The sequence below is a fragment of the Nestor notabilis genome, unplaced genomic scaffold (assembly GCF_000696875.1).
Source record: "Nestor notabilis isolate BGI_N333 unplaced genomic scaffold, ASM69687v1 scaffold23957, whole genome shotgun sequence".
In the NCBI taxonomy this organism is placed as follows: domain Eukaryota; kingdom Metazoa; phylum Chordata; class Aves; order Psittaciformes; family Psittacidae; genus Nestor; species Nestor notabilis.
The window spans coordinates 23,979-28,628 of NW_009936407.1; positions in this window are offsets into that span (position 1 = coordinate 23,979).

Genomic DNA, 4,650 nt, shown 5'->3' on the forward strand with positions numbered 1-4,650 from the left:
CCTTAAACTGGGGATCCTTTTTAATCCTCCTTCCCCCAGCCTGGTCCTTTCAGCAGTTAATGGATCATCTGTCCTCCCTCTTGGACGCGAGACTGCACTTGAAATTGATTGCATCTCCCTCTCTGTTCTCTACCATCCTCAACAAAACGTATCAAACCCTTCCCTTTCGAACAGCTGAGCAGTCCTGGGAGCCTTCAATAGCCTCCTTACCCCAAAATAACTACTCCCAATGACAGTAAAACTACAGACAAGCTGCACTAAAGTCCCACCAGACACATTTATTGTCAGAGCCCATGGCAACTTCTGCAGCTAGGTGCCTTCAATGCTAATTCTTTCTAAATGAAAGGTTGCCTAGTGGCATTCCGAAAATTAAGCCTTTGAAGCCAGCACACAGCTCCTCAAACTATTATTGCTTTTTCAGATATACTCCACTATAGCAAAATCCTACAGATGGTTCTGTCCCAAGTGCAAAAGCAATGGTTTCAGTGTCTTCCCCACATACGAAACGTAAGCCAGCTTATACAAAGGATCTTCCAGCTCTATTTCCTCCATGTGTTATTTTTATGTATCTTCCAGGGAAATGCAACTGGAGAATTTGAATTTAATAAGTGTGGGATATGGGGCGCTATTAAGTCTTCAAAGCACAATCAAGCAACAGTGATGGATCAAAGGCCTACAGAAAACTTGCAAGAAATTATTGGCCCTTCAGGAGACTGAGCCACGACAAATGCCTACTGGATCCATACTTCAGCCCCCTCGGGAGGGCAGAATTATTAAAGGTCATTGCAAAGCCTGCTGAGAGCAATATAAAGTTTTCTGCTGACTTTGCAAGTTGTGGATCAGGCTCCAAGTCACCTGATGGAGTATATAGTGGAACTGACAGTAAACTTTATCTTTGCCAAAAGCCCAAAAGAGAAGGAAATGAAACATCACAGTAGTATTGATGCCAGAAAAAAAAAGTAAATCTCAAAGCTCAACTGATAATGAAAAAGCTGGGGGAGGTTCAGGCTGAGGACAGGTATGCTTCTTTATAGCTCTCTCTCCTCCTTCAACAATTAAATGCAAGTTTAAAGACAACTTGAGCTAAAATACACAAAAATGCAATACTTTGTGATCCATTACAGGTTGTGATGCTCATCTTCATGGCAAAGAGAGCTACTATGCAGTGTTAGTGTTTTAATTCAAGGATTGGATAACATAGAAGCCAGACCATATCCTTAGGCTACAGCCCATGTCACCTCCTAAACTGGGGTGCTCCTGGAGAAGGTTTGAGCACATGCATCACCCTCTTAATTTCAATGTAGTGACTTCTATGCTTGAACGTCACCAATAAGACTTTGTCCATTCCAACAGAGACCAAAACGTGCCCCACTCCAAAGAAGTCAGTGGTGCATCCATCCCTGTAAAACGACTTACAGCTTCACCAGAAGGAACATTTCTCAAGCCCACATCTCATTGGTGATGTTGAATGTAGGATGTGGGCAGCTGGGACAGGAAAATTAGCCCCAGCTTCTTACAATACTGCCAGAGCAGAGCTTCCCACCATCAAGTCCCAACACAGCAAGGCTCAGGAAAGTACTGAGCAAGTTATCCTTGCCCCGTGAAGAACACCAGAGGCGCAATGGAGCAAGGCATCAATGGAAGTAGGGAAGGACACCCTGACTCCTGGACACAGCAGGCTTAGGTGGTTATAATACCTGCTGCCTGACCCAAACATGAGTCTTCCTTGACACTACATATGCAAATCCAGAGAGGCTTTGTTGGAATACTCTTCCTATGCCTCTGAGGGGTGCAGCTGTTTCCCTGATAACTTCATTTCCAGTTCCTCAGCTACTACACACATGTTCCTTTATGCCAGCTTTAGTGTCTCTGCAGCATTCTGTTTATAACCAGATCAACATCAAGAAGACTTGTGCTATCATTCATGATATCTGAACAGACAATATGGTCTACACAGGTAAAGGCTGTTATTCTTGAGGAAAGAGCCAAGTTAACTTACAATTTTTGGAGCAAAAATCCAAACCAAATGATAGTAATTTACAAATTTTTGTGCTTGCTTCATTTAAATTCAACCAACCTTAAATTCTGAGTATTTGAGGCTTTTTTACCTCAGTATTTTGAAAGATACAGTGGACCTTTCTTGCTTTTCCACCCCAGATCTCTCTAAGAGCATCAAGCCTGGTTTCCCTGGACTTGCTGAGGGTCCCACAAGAGGAACTTGGTCCAGTTGAGCCTTTAACAAAGCTGTCTTTTCTCCTCACGTTTTACTCAGGTGCCTGAGTTACACAGGTGTTGGTAAAGACAAATTAAAAAAGAGAAAGATTTATTCAGTCTAAGAAAAATAATTTCCTCTCTCAGGTATCCAGTGATCATTTATCTGTTACACAGAAGGATTTAAATCTTTCAGCACTGAATTAAACACCAAAGTGAAACCAAACCAGCTGATAACCAAGTAATTTAGGCAGAAGGTTCTCCAAGGTGATACTCCTTCCTTCTTCTAGGCCAGTTAAAGACGTAAAATCAAGACACAAAGGACCTAAACCAACTCACTCCTCAGTTGAAATCCAAGGGATATTCACAAGGTCCCAACCTCCTGCTAAGACACTAAACCACTGAAGACATTCAAGAGCACCATCAGCCTTCAAAGAGTGTGAGCCACAGTTCTCCTGGGGCTACAGGTTAGTCCCATATTCTTCAAACAAGAAAGCAATGCAGGCTGGGTGTTAGGATGCTGTATTTTGTCCTGCTGCTATGGGAACATCAGTAATGCCTAAAGGCCCACAGAGAGCATAGAGAAGAGGAAGGCAGAACTTTCCACCACTGGGAACCATGATGCTTGAACCAACGATGACCTGTTGCTCAGCAGCAGCCAACCCAGCCCATTGGTGTTATGGTGGTTAAAATCTAGAGGTACCCTCAACAGCTAAAACTTAGCTAAGGTTTAGACCAATGAACTCCTGTATCCAACAGGAGCAGTTTAAACCCTGGGATCCCAGGACCAAGCCCCAGCACCTCACAGTGCCAGTTTTCCATCTTCTGGAGATGAAGCTGTCAAAGCAATGCTCAAAACCTGAAGTCAAATCGATGTTGTTTTGAATATATCTGCTTTGAAGTGGGTGTTCCAGTCTGAAAAACTGAATAGAAGCCTGATCCTTCCCCACAGTGCCTGAATGCTGTTGGAACGGCCAGGCTGGTTTTGGATACTCCTTGACACTGGTGGGAAGCCCTTTCTTTTCCCTTTTCATGAGGCTAGAAGCAGGGGAGGAAGAGGCAAGGAGAACAAAATATTTCACATGCTTTGATTTTCTAGTTCATGAAACAGCATTTTCACTTTCCTAGCCCAGGTTTTAAGCTACAGTTACTGCTGCTGCAGCCACAATTAATATTTCACCTTCCAAAAAGAGGGGGGAAAGAAAAATCTCTTTTCTCCATGGATTCCCAGGGAGATATTCCACTGTGATCTGCAATTAGTGGTGGCCTTGAGTAAATGATCTAAAATGGAAATGTTATTTTTGGAATCATGATAGCTACTACTTTTTAGTCCCCCCAAATGCCAGTTCTTCTTTTTGCATTGCTCTGTGATTAAAAATAGAATCCACAATTGCAATGCCATTGCCTTTTGGTTTCTTCCTACAGCAGGACACACACTATCTTTCCAATGCTAGTGACATGGGAAATCACACAGATTTCTAATCTTGACAGCAATCAACAGTCAGACCTGAAACACTGCACCCAGCATTGAGGCAGAACTCTGCCTGGTCTGAATTATCCCTGTCTTACTGACAACGGAGCTTGGATGACCAGGAGATGTAAACTCATCCTCCAACTTGCCTAATGCTCGAGACCCTGATCCAAAACCTGTTGGAGCCACTGAAGATCTCTCTTTTTATTTCAGAGGGGGGTGAGATCAGAAATTCAGGTCTGTATTTAGCATATACATGATTTTGAACACCTGCTTATGTCCTACAGAAGTTATTAGGACTCAGATGCCCCTCTCTTCTCCAAGGCACATTCCAGTGTTGTGCAGAATCCTGACCTCAGTGGGAAAAGCTGTGGATTACAGTACATCTTAACCATCTAACTCACCATAGGATTTCTTCTGAAAGTTATGATTTGCATGTATCATTATTACACTGTCCTGACATACCCAGAATAGAAGGCAAGCTCTGGAAAGATGGCCCTTGCAATTCACATCTTGTTTGGTCAAAGCTTGGGTAGAACTGCCACATTCATAAAGAAGGTGAACAAAGGGCCTGTGGGGCTTTCTCAGGAGAAAGAGATGTCCACAGGCAAAACCTCAAAGTTACTCACTTCTCTCTTTGTTGTCATTCGCCTGTAAAGTCTTTCCTAGAAAGGTCCATGTTTTCCTCCAGCCCAAAACTGAGGAAGCCAGGTGGATCCACCAAACTAAGGAGAGAGCTGCCACCTTGCTCCGCACAGGGCAGGCATCAGCACACCCAGCTGCTCCAGCAATGCCTTTGCAAATCAAAAGCATGCCTTGACCTTGACTGCATTTATTGGTAGGATTAGCAAGCAATAGGACTTGCTGTCCCCGGGTCAGCCTCTCCTTCACTTATGTCTGCTGCTCTGAGGGCTTGTAACTGAGGAAGCAGAAAGGAAGAGCGGGCACATCAGCTGGTCAACGTTCAG